This window comes from Fukomys damarensis, unplaced genomic scaffold (assembly GCF_012274545.1).
Source record: "Fukomys damarensis isolate Sample0158 unplaced genomic scaffold, DMR_v1.0_HiC HiC_scaffold_23, whole genome shotgun sequence".
In the NCBI taxonomy this organism is placed as follows: domain Eukaryota; kingdom Metazoa; phylum Chordata; class Mammalia; order Rodentia; family Bathyergidae; genus Fukomys; species Fukomys damarensis.
In genome coordinates this window covers 27720184-27733179 of record NW_022900935.1, presented here as the reverse complement: position 1 = coordinate 27733179, position 12996 = coordinate 27720184, and the positions used below count along the sequence as shown (strand labels likewise).

The 12996-nt window shown below is 41.2% G+C and overlaps 1 protein-coding gene across 4 annotated transcripts in view; it reads left to right on the top strand.

The window, feature by feature from the left end:
• Nucleotides 1-12996, top strand: part of Agbl4 (ATP/GTP binding protein like 4) — a 1213327-nt gene that overhangs the window by 1133980 nt on the left and 66351 nt on the right. The window lies entirely within an intron of this gene.

The following is a 12996-nucleotide window of genomic DNA, read 5'->3' as shown; positions in this document are numbered from 1 at the left end:
GACAGGCATTAGCTCTGATTATACAATCAGCACCAAAGTTTAGACCTCAAAACGGTGACCTCTTTAATCTGACAGTCTGCTTTGGTATAATTTGTTAAAAATGACAAAATGTCTCATTTTGCTGCAGTTCATTTTGACCTTTCTTAATATTAGAAAGTTAATTTCAGAAGGGACATAAATGTATTAGTGTTGTCACAGTCATAAAACGATGAATTTTGTACTGTCAAGCTATTCCTTTGAATGAATCCATCATGCTGTAAAAGGGTTGCTTTCCAACACTCAATACCCGCTCAGCTCCCTTCCCTCTCTTCCTCCTTTGTTCCTTCCTCCCTTTTCTCCTCCTTCCATCGGTCAGAACATTCACCACAATGTGATTGGGGCTTTGGAGACAAAAGGCACAGTCCCTCTTCCTGGGCAACACTCACTCTAGTGGAAAGACAGAAAGGAGACCAGTCATCGTAGGCGTCTCTAAGTACCCCAGGAGAGGCAAGAGCCAAGTACGGAGCAGAACCTAAAAGGAGCTGTCCTGTGGAGGGAAACCCCTCTTAAATTTGGAAAACATGGCCTGTGGTAAGATTTGATAAGCAGAAAATACTCAAGTAAGTTTCTGAAGCTTTGGGTTGTGCTCCTGCCTCTGGTAGTTATAGTTATAAGATGCTGAACACTCTGATCCTGATAAATGTCTTAGTCCCTTTCCAAATACCCTGGCTCCTACAGCTTAAGGGAGGAGAGGTTTGTTTTGGCTCATAGCTTTTAGAGCACTCAGTTTACATTTAGCTGGCTCCAAAGTAGAGAGGGCATGGTATAAGGGTATGGCAGAGGAAAGCTGTTCGACACATAAGCCAGGAAGCAGAGAGAGAAGGAAGGTATTGGGGACAGGAGCATATTCTAACAAGTCACACCCCTAATGACTCACCTCTAACCAGGCCCCACCTCCTGACAGCACATTAAACTACTGAACTCATCAATGGATGAATTCCCTGATGAATATGGTGCCCTATGATCTGATCATCTTCAAAACACGTGAGATTTGGAGGAACATTTTAAATCTAAACTGTAACATTAAATATCCACACACATTATTCCACTTAACTGTTATATCTTTATCAAGTGGACCTTACTGTTGCCACTTGAAAGTGAGGTTCAGAGAGATGCTACCTGAATTGTAAATGTTACACACAGAGTTGCCTCTAAAATCAAGGTGGCATAAAATAGCCTGTGCTTCATCTAGCCAAAGAGATGATTCCCTATTAGCTATATTATATATGGACTATACAGTATCACTTATACTCACAACTTGTGTGATCTTGGAAAATCCAGTTCTCTCTTCATTCTGGGCCTCATTTTATCATTAGTTTATTTAAAAGATTAGACCAGCTCTAACCTTCCTGGTTGTAGAGATGTCCCAGACTTGAGTACATAATGTAATTCAGTGCTTCTCAACTTTAATGTGCAGTAAATGCCTGGATATTTATTAAAATTCAAGTTATGATCACAGATCTGCAGTGGGGTCTGCAGCATCTGCATTTCTGACCAGCTGCCAGTTTAGTCTGATGCTGCCAGTTAGAGAGCATTTCTGGGTTTGAATGGATGAGTCCTTCCAAGCTTCATATGCATTTGGTCCCCTGTGCAATAGCAGTAACAGGCAGGGCCTTTAGAAGGTGAGGAGATAGTGAGGACTCTGCCCTCATGAATGGGTTATTGCATTTATAAAAGAGCTTGGAGGAAACCAGCCAGTCCCTTTACCCCTTCCATCCCCTCCACTATGTGAGGAAGCAGCAGCATTCAAGGCACAATGCTGGAAGCAGCAACTGAGCCTTCACCAGATGCTGCACCTACCAATACCTTGATCTTGGATTTCACCACTTCCAGCAGTGTAAGAAATAAATTTACACTGTTTATAAATTACTTAGTCTCAGATTTTTTTTTATAGCAACATGAATGGACTCAGACCGAGCTTACTTTGCGCACAAAAAAACTTATATGTGCAAGGTAGAGTCTGAGTTTATGATTGCTGAAAGAAAAGCAAGGAAAGTGATCTTGTTCAGATGTGATCAACAAATGGAGTTCTGGATACCTTTTCTCACCTGAGATTTTTCAGTTCTTGAGTTTAAAACCAGTAATTCTCTTAAGAGATTAAAAGGAAAATGTTGACCATCTAAAATTTTGAAGAATTTTTTTTTCTGCCACAATTTCATCTGTGTTAATTCAAGGTGATGTCTGATGTTTCAACTGTAGCTCAGATTTCTATCTCACGTGGGTATATCAACAGTTTTTCTATGGGAAAATAACCAGCTCTTGCTCCTCCCCACATCTTGGTATGGGTGGGGAAATGCAGTTTCTTTCTCAAAATGCACTGGCATACGCAAAACTTCCTCAAGCACAATTTTATAAAAGTCTTTAGATTTTCCCATTTTCAACAGGGTTAAATGTCCCAGCTTTGGAATTCAAGGGTCCAGGCTCATGTTTCTACAATCCTTTGCATGAACCTTCACTCATATACGAAATGTCGCTCCTCTTTTCTCCAAAGACATCCAGCCTACCCACCTTCACGTGGCCACTCTTGCTGTATAATTCCCACGCCTTCACCAGCATCCACTGCCTGTACATGGGCTGCTACCTCATCCTTCTTATCCATATCTCAAAATTGTATATGGTTTTCAGCTTTTTCTCCATGCCACCACTTCAGGAAGCTTTCTGTCATTGTCACAACTGTAAATAAACTCTTACTATGAACCATAAACTCCCTATATCATTTATTCTAGTGACAAGGTAGATCACATTAGGTAGTTATCATCCCCATTTAATATGTAAACAAAAAGAAGATACATTAAAATTCCAGTCTGGACTTAATGAATTCTAAAGTCTTCAGCATGTCACTTATGGTGTTGCCATGTATTTTTTTTTTATTTTGATTTATTTTAGAGCTATGTTTCTCTTTTGCTGAAAAGGAAAACCAGTTTTGTTAGGTTAAGAGGGTGAAGTAGACATGGACAGAATGACCTGAAAGATTACTGATGTTAAAATGGGGAAGAAGGCTTCTAAGGTAATGCAAGTTGGGGATATATTTGCTTTTTGAGGGGAGGAGAGGCATGCTGGGAATCAAACCTAGGGCCTGGTGTATGCTGTTTAATCTCTGAGCTATAACCCAGGCTCTGCCCTCACCTCTTTTCATTAGAAAAGCAGCAAGAGAAAATTTCAAACCATGTAAAGCACATTCCCTGTATTATCCCATTTGATTCTCAAGATCAGCATCTTCAAGCAATATTTTGATGGACTTCTATGATTGGCTTCATTCTGCCGGGTCCCTTTTGAGCCAATTGGGATAATGAATTAGAAGTAATCAAATCATACAAAGTCAGCCTTTTCATTTTACAAGCAAGAAAACTGAAGTCAGAAGGAAAATGACTTCCCTAAGGTCACACAGAGGTTTAGTAGCAGAGATTGGTTTGGCATTCACTGCATCTTTTTTCCATAGCACCTTCCATTCCAAAAGTAAGTGCTTCTGGGGGAGTGTGTTTAGTCAATGCCAACAGCCCTTCTGTGGCAGAAGAACAGGGAAGAAAAAAACTGCTATTTTCTGACTCATCCTTATCTCTCTGTCAACAGAGTGGGAGTCTTCTAGTTTTCTTTTGATCAGAGGGTGACCTTGGAAATCAAAACTTTTGTCACTTCATTTTTCTTCTTTTGCCTTATGTTTTGCAACCTTTTCTTAAACCATTTCTATCTATTTAGTACACAAAATTAAAATATTCGCCAACACAGCCATTCACTTTATGGCCTAAACTCATAATTATTGCACAACTAGAGGCAACAATGAGAATAAGACAAATGAAGAACGCATTTCTGTAAGAAACTGTGCTGTGTTATTAGTTTTTGCTGTGATAACAAGCAAGCCGAATAGTTTGCTATGTTATAACAGCAAGCATTGTTTTCTCCTCATGGTACATGGGGTCTGTGTGGCTCAGCTCAGCTCCATATGGCTCCTCTCCCAGGACCCAAGCTGACAGCGTTGTCCCCATGTGGGGATGAGCTATGTTCACGGCAGAGCCCGGGAACGCAATTCCACTTAGAGCTCCCGTACAGAGATGGCAAATATTATAACCACTCCCACCCCATGGGCCAAAGCATGTCCAAAGCTAAGGTCAGTGGCAATAAGGTGGGGATTACATGTACGCTGTGGGATTCTTAGGCAGACAGAATGACACTGGAAGAGCCCTAGGAGAGAGTAATCAGTGACAGTGACCCGATGAGCCCAAATTTCCTTGTTGCTGAATCAACATATAACTTTAGGGAAATCACTTGCTCTCTTTGGACTTCAGTTTCTGATATTTAAAATGAGAAAGGTGGCTTAGGGCAGAAAATTAATATGACGGAAAGAATCAAATGCATGTAAGTTGAAGTCCCAGTTGCATCACTACCTGTGTGATCTTAGGCAAGTTACCTGACCTCTCTTAATTTCCTCTAAAATTCAAACATGTACCTTTAAAAAGTAATCATGGTGTAGGGCTGAGAGCACAACTTAGCGATAAAGCATATATTTAGTAAGTGTGAGGCCCTGGGTTCAATCCCCATGGAGGAAACACACTGATTTTCTTTGTGTTTCTCATAATTTCTTTTTTCTTTTCTTTTCTTTCTCTCTCTCTCTCTTTTTTTTTTTTTTTTTTTTTTTTTTTTTTTTTTGCACAATGTATCAAACTTGGGACCTTGCACTTTCAAGGCAGAGCTAAATCCCCAGCCCAATTTAATTTTACTTTTAACCTCAGAGATATCATTTAGGGAAAAAAATGTCTCCTGTGAGGAAGCATTTTTAAAAGATATAATTCATTTAAATTCCATTAAACTTAGGCAATATTTGACTTAATAGCCTTATGACTGGAAATATTGAGAGTATATTCTGTTTTTTATTAAACTACTACTGGTTAGCCATTATCTTTGGCCACCCATCTATACTAAATCCTATTTCTATGGGCAGGAAGATTTTAATGGTCACTGATTTCAAGTGCTCTGCTAACTTCTGGCTTTGTACCAAGGCCATGCTCAGGCTTAGGCTCTCAGCCTCTGTATGACAGACTCAGCCTATACCCACCTTCACCTGTGGGACTGCAGCAGACCCAGAACCGCCCATGTACCCAGCACTTCTTCGGAAAGTCTTCTCTGCCCCAGCTGTGCCCACAGTTTAGATTTCCTTCCTGGACTCTCCAAACCTTTGTGCTGGTCTCTCTCGTCACACAGCTCATTCCTCCTTCATAGGAGTGCCTGATTCCTCTCTGCTCCCTCCAAGAGTGTAAACTCTCCTGGATTTATTCATTTATTTAACCCCAGCACCCAGCACAGGATCTGACCCACAGTAGGTGCTTAGGGAATATTTGTTGAATAAATTTTTGACTATGGCTCTATTCCATCCAATTGGGTAGTCGATTTCCATAAAGTACTGAGCCCCACCACCGGCAGCAAACCCCTCCCCACACAGTTGGTAGGGCAGTGACCCCCTCCTCAGCTGCGTTTCTTGATCACATTATCTGCAGCTCCCACTGGCTCCCTCCTCCTGCCTCCTAGGGCTAAAAGAGCTTCTGCCTCTGAGCCTACCTTTTCCTCCCCTCCCCACTGTGAAACATTGCAGCCTTTAAACTTGAAAGATAAATGGATTTTTATCTTGAGTTTTTGTTTGTTTGCTTATTTCTGACTAGCGAGTTTAAAAATAATCTTATTTCCTTTAAATCAATAAAGATAGTCTAACAGACTCAAAAAGGGGCACAAAATACTCACACACAGCATTGCCTAGTGATTGAAGACATGTGCTTTACTCATGCGGATTGATTTTAAATCATGTGTCTTTCTTACTCAGCTGCGTGTTCTCACACAAGTGAAGTTACCCCCTGAAATTGAAAACAAAAGTAATATCCAAAGCTGTAGTTTACATGAAAATTAAATGAGGTGACGTGCAAAATGTAGCATGATGTCAAACATTCTTAACTGGAGGAAGGATTACTGGGCAGAACACCTTCAGCGGAGGGCACAGTTTGAGAAAGTCCTTTTTGTGCCTCAGTACAATTAGTCCTCACCAACATGAGATAGTTATCATTACTGTCCCCACTTTATGGATGAGGAAAAAGGGGAATGGAACCAGCCCTGCAGCGCTACAGGCAGCACAGCCTTGTACCCAGGCAGCTTGAGCAGAGCGCGCTCCTCCTTGGAGCAGCTCCCACTCCCAGGCAAGATTGGCACTGGCACAGGCCAGTACCTGTCCTTTCCTCCTCCTCCCGCTAGCTCTGTGCTCCCTGCCCTGGAAGTCAGGCCATCTGATGGGAAAGTGCCCTTCTTCACCACCCTTCATTGCAGCCTAGAGCCCTGGGCCTCTGCCACAGAGCCCGGGCCTGCTCTGTAGCCACTTGTCAGGCTGCCAGAGGCCTGGACGGCCTGTCTGTTGTCCACACACAGACATCAAAAAGGCTAACAGAGCTGGGCATCTCAGAAATGGCTTTAGTTGTGAACAGAATGTCAATGAAGGCCTGACCCAGCCTAGGGGTGGGGGTTGACCCGGAGAGGCCCTGCCCTTCTGTCTGTAGGCTTCTTGTCCTCAACTGTGTTGAGAGTTTTTCAGTTGCATTTGATGGGGATCTTCTTCCAGATTGGGGAGAGGGGGTTACATCTAAAAGCTGGTTTTCTAGGGTCTAGAAGAGAGAGAGAATATGGGAAGAAAAAGGAGAGTAAAAGAAGATTGCAAGCAATCTACAAATCCACCAGAAAAATAAAAGTCAGGAAAATGAGGGATACTTAAATTAAAATATATGGAAAATCTTGACCCACCTCATCTCCAACTTTTCTACCTAAACATGCATAAAGACAACCAAAACTGAACAGAAGAGTTTTGAAAGTTTTGAGGTAGGGGACAAAATGACCCCTTAAAAAATGTTTTTTAAGCTTGATCTTTTATCTTCAACATTTATGTGAATTTTGTATCTCACACTATAATAGGTTTTGGTCATCCAATACTTCATTCTTACCTGCCTTCTTCAGCTGTTCCCACTGTCTACCCCAACTTGCCAGTGATTCTGTGAGGTGACTGTAGCGTGTGATTCTGGTGCCAAGAAACACCCCAATCAGTGGCCCAGTATAGGCGGGGGGTGGGGGGTAATGCGTACTACATTTGGCAAGCTTAGTTACCCTGTTGGCAGTGAGTTAGACCCAGTACCATTCTCAGGCAGGTTACAGACCAATGGGAGCGGCAGCCCCAACACTGGATTAGGGTGGCGCAGGACAGTCCAGCTAGAGTGGTAACTCAGTTTCTTGACATCAAGCCATTTCTTACACTGTCTGTACTCCAGACACACTTGCAGAACAGATATTAACAAGCTTATCGCAGAGATGAAAAAACCAACAGGGAAAATAATTTGCCTTGAGTCATGTAGCTGGTAGACAGTGGAACAGGCTTAATTCTGATCTCCCTTCAAATTCGGGATTCTTCCTATCCCCATTCTATCTACTCTTAATAATGAAGAAAGTGACCTTGGAGGGAAGAAAATGAACACAGTCTGGAAGAATAATCAAGAAAGGTGTTCAAAAGGAATCAATGCCAATATTGAGCCTTAGGATAAATAGGAATTGCAAGCATGCATAAGCAGTTGGAAGAGAGTCTTAGGTATAAGGAAGATCATGTGATAGTGTGATGTGATTGTGCAATGTTGTGACTTTCTTGGGAACTGAACAGGGTCCTATGGCTACAGTGAATGCTATTATAGAACAGTAATAAGACAGGCTAGGGAAGTGAGCAAGGCTGGATCATGAAGGCTTTCTATGATTAAAAATTATCCTTTAAGGAAGCAACAGAAGCTTATTAAGTGGAGGAGGGGCATGGTCATATTCATGCTTAGGAAAGTTACTACCAGCCATGTGTAGAGGACAAAATGAATTAGGAATGATCAGGGACTCTCTCAGGATCTATCCATCTATCTCCATTTGTCCATCATTCATACACATCTTGGTCTTCTCTGCCTTCTCTGTCTCTGTCTGTCTAGTTACCAGTCTCTATCTGACCTGCCCATTTATCTGATCCTTTTACTTCCCTATATATGCCTAGGCAGCTCCTCTATTCTGAGCCAAGGGCCCCTCATCAATAAAATAAAGATCATAATGCCAGCCTCAAAAGATTAGACTAAGGATTAAGACCAATATTTCATGTGAATTCTTTTTATATATTACAAAGTACCATACAAATGTGAAGGATTATTATTATCTAGCTGTTGCCCTCTCTTGTGCCTCTACCAAGCATTTATTGAGTGTGGTAGTCTCTAGACTCAATATTGTGCTGTATATCTGGTGAGAGATTTTTATGACAAATCTGAAACAATGCCTGTCTTTTTGAGAATCAGAGTATAACAGAAGTCCACAAAAAAGTCAGAATGTAAGCCTCTGTTATGGATTTCTAACTTAAGACTTATCTGTCCAGTTGCCTCTCTATCCATCCATTTATACCTACCTACATACACCCTTCTGACTCTCTAACTGAGCTTGTCTATGTTTTTGGGTGGTCACCAGCTTAAAATCAGCCCATTCACATTAGCCCTCACATGCAAAACCTCCCCACTGCATCATGCAATTTTTGAGAGCTCATGCTTTTAAAATAAGAGAAAAATAAATCACAAAAAGACCATCACTCTAGGTGATGTGAAAGTTCTCTTCTTTCTTTACAGTTTTATGTCCCTCCCCTTTCCCTTGAGGCTCCCAAGACTTTCCTGAAGACAGTCTGGTTCCACATTTATCTCATCCTCCATAATCTGTAAACCAAGAAAGCTAGTTTGAAAACTTTCAACTCAGAATTGGAGTTAAACCTATTGAATTCACAGGCTCTGTGACTAACCTGGAGCTGCCAGATGGTCCCAAGGCAGCTCCAAACATCTACATCTTTAAGAAAGATTGTAGAATTTGTGGGGTCTTTGTCCTGTAAGGCTATTGTCTCAGAAACATCCTTGAGAAACTGTAGTGTATAGTGGATATAAATCTTCTTCTGTTATTTTCAAGCTTTGTAATTTGAATCAAATTATTCAGCCACTCTGGGCCTCAATATCAGAATCAACAAGATGAGGATAATACCTATTAAAGTTGTCATGAGGATTAAGTGATGTTTTTTCCAATGTGAACTGTTGGCTCAGGACCTAACATTCTTTGTGCTTGATGAATTGACTCATTCACAATTCAGATTATTTTTTCATGGTAATGAATCATAGTGTCACTAACCATCAGACCTTATTTTTGTGGTTTTTGTATTTGAGTATGTGTATGGGAAGTGTAGTTGTACGTGGACATATGTTTTAAATTTCAATCTGCTATTTATTAAGATACTAACCTCGCAGAACTTTCTCTGATGATATTGGTGCTCCTTTATGCTGTCCAGCACTGAAGCTTTCCAACCATGCACGGCTACTGAGTACTCCGGATGTGGTTAATGCAACTGAGGAATCATTTTTTTAAAGTTAATTTCAATTAATTTAAATTTAAATAGCCACAAGTGACTACTGAATTGGAAAGTGCAGCCCCAGGATCTCCCCTTGTTTTTAATTACTCCCAAAATAATTATTACGGTATGAAAAAATTACTGAATACCTATTGTCTTGCAGGCATTTAGACGAGCACTAAATTATTTATCCCACGTCAGTCCCGCAACATGAATCGTCCTATTGTTACCTGCTTTTTGGAAGTGAATTGAGGCTTAGAGAAATGATGCAACTCCAAAGTCACACAGCCAGCACAAGGATTGAACCCAGATCATCAATTCTAAAGCTGTTTTCTTTGTATGTCTCACGCTTACGCTATCTTATAGCAGTGTGTGTATAGTTCTCAGGGTATATGTATAATTTGCTCTTGTTATAAATAGATCACTCTGGCTAGAATAGATTTGGGCGGTAGGAGAAAGAAGGAGGTGTTTTGAATAGAAACAGAGAGGACAGCTGGGAGATTATTGCAGTAATCCAGAACCACAGCAGCCAATGCCAAGACCTAAGCTGCTGGCCTGGCCTCCGTGCTGGTGGCCACACCGTCCGAAGTATCAGAGCTGGGAAGACAGAGTTCACGGAGTATAATTCCTTCTGTGAAAGGGTGATGAAGCTGAGACACTGAGGCAAGGAGATGACTTCCCCAGGATTGTCAAAGTTGGCAAAAAAGAGCCTTCACTTCCTGCTCTGACCTTTGTCCTGCATTGTAAGACCATCATACAAACAAAGATTTTACTATCACCAAGCCTTTGTCTCCCTCTAAATCTGTACAGTATTTATTTTTAGAGCTCTCCCCTTGTGTTCTTAGGTGCCACCAAATCACTAAAAACACAAGAATTCTCTCTAAACAAATCACCTTTTATAAAGAATGAACAAATCCTCTCTCTGAAGTTTGAGCATGTCCTCCAGAGAATACAGAAATTCGTACAAGGTGTCTTGGAAGTAGATGGAAAAGCTTATTTCATTTTTAGAGAAAGGAGGGGGACCCAAACAACTTTCCAATGCCTGATAATATTCTTCTCTCATCTCTCATTTCCCCGCACTGTTTCGTCTCCAGGCTCTGGGAGCCTGTGGGAAGCTGCCATGCGATTTTTATCTCCATGATTAAACTGTTAGACTTTATTGAGTTCTTTACATCAGCAGCAAAATCTGCAATGCAGGATTTTACATAACACCTCATTTTCTTCTCGCACCATTACTGTTATTAACCTGGTGGCAATAAACGGAAAATACAGCTCTGCTTATGATGTACTCTTTATTTTTGTTCCAGTAGCAGGATGGGGAAAGAACCCAGAGAAAATAGGGAAGAATTTTTTACCCATTATTTCCCTTTGATGTATGCCCTTCTTTCTCCCTGTTCCCTGTCAGCGTTTCTCACAGAATTTCAAGGATAAAGATCATCTCTGCTCGGAAGTTTTTTTCTTCCCCACCCTTAGCGCACCCATTTATTCATTTCAGTAGAAACTTCCTCACCACCGACTGTGTGCCTGATGTTAGGCACATAAAGATTAATATAATGCAATTCCCAATTTTGATGAATGTTTGGCTTAATGGGAGAAATACACAAAGCAATAATAATGCTATGAGTAGAATGAAAATGAAGGTCTGCCGTTGAAAGAGAAAGAGCCTGAGTAGCCATACCGAGATGGCTTAGAAGTCTTACAGAGGGCCAAGTGTTGTGCTGGGCTCTGGGGGACGCTAGCAGGACAAGGCACTGATGCCTGAGAGAGAAGCGTCAGTAAGATTGGATGCTACAGAAGAGCACACCATGCCCAGGAAGTTCTTAGCTTGGTGTGGCAAAAGCACAGAGTACCCATCAGCAGGCAGTGGAAAGAGGAGGCAGGTGGAAGCATGTCATCAGGAATCTGATATTCATATTCAGTAAACACCTTCCATGTGGCCTCGTAGTTCCCCTGAGACCAGGCCAAGGATGAGAGAATCAGAGCTGAAAGGTACTGTGGATGGGAAGATTGCCTTTGGCTCGGCCACTTAGGAAGAGAGTAACCTTGGGCATTGCACACATCTGTCAAACATGTAGTGAGGTCATAATGATTGTAAACAAGTTCTGTGGGTTGTTGATGATACTTAATGTGTCAAAGAAAATAGGGTAGGGAGTGAAAGAAACTTCAGGTAATCCAAAGAGCCACAGAAGCACCACCTCATTCTATCTGATTTTGCTAATGGATTTTATATAGATGTGGATGCAGGAGCTTGCAGTATTATAGGGCTTCCCTTCAAACCAGGAGAGAAAGTCTAGTTTGTTACTCAAAGCACCTTCTCTCACTCTCACTCAACTCTCACCACTGCTTTCTCACTCCATGCTGCTTTCCGTATTCTTCAGAGGGAAAGAAAGCTGATAGCCTTCATGACCACTTGCATTCTAGTGAGGGACTCAGATACTTGAGTATGCATATTTAGGTGTTTGTTTGTTTTTAACTCTTCATCTGATTCCATACTCTAACAAAAGTGTCCAATGTTTGTGCTTAACTACATTAAAAAAGAACTGTTTTTATATGAAACACATGATTGTATGGCAAAAATGTTTCTTTTATTCAAATAGTCATATTTAGGAAAAATCAATTTGTTTTAGATCAAAATAGCCTAAGACCACAGGACATCTGAAAGCATTTTAGTCCACCTGGGGACAAGTACTATTCTACTTTGAATGTGTACTCCAAAACTCAGGATTTAGAAACTTAATCCCCCAGTGCACACTGGGAGATGAGGCCATAGGGGAAGTGTTTTATCAAAGGTGGCCAACCTATGGCAAGTGTGTTATTTGTTTTTCTTTTAAGTCAAAAGATGTTAATATATGAGTTGTTTTGTTTTATTAAACTAAAACCTCAGTATTCAGGTTATTTACAATGTTGGCACTTTGCAATATATAAGTGGGTTTTGGATTGCAGTTTGGGCACTCCTCTCTAAAAGGTTCATCATCACTGGTTTAGTCCTGAGGATTTTGCCCTTTGATGGATTAATCATCCTATAAAAAGGACTTTCTGGAGAGGTTTTACTCTCTTCTACTTTTCTGCTAAGTAAGAACACAGAGTTTGTCCCTTTTGGCCCTTCTATCTTATGTCATGTGAGGATGTGGCAAGAAAACCCTGTAGGTGCCTTGGTATGGCGCACAGACTCCAGAACTGTGATGAATACAGTTGTATTCTTTGTAAGCTTTCCTGCCTCAGACATTCTTCTGTTAGAGCAATCTTAAACAGACTAACTACCTAGGATGAAAACAACCAACTGACTTTTAGGATGATGACATCCTCATTGTCAGTGAATGGCCCCACCATTCACTCCACCACCCAAATAGAAAGCTGAGAATCAGTCTACACTCGGTCCCAGGTTGATCTCTCTCAGTCTCACTTTTTACTAAGTCTCATGTTTGTACCCTCTTCACATCCTCCATTCTCCTGTTATAATTTATAACCTTATCCTCCCTTCTCCCCCCCTTTCCTCCCTCCCTCCCTTTCCTCCCTCCCCCCCTCCCTCCCCCTTACTTCCT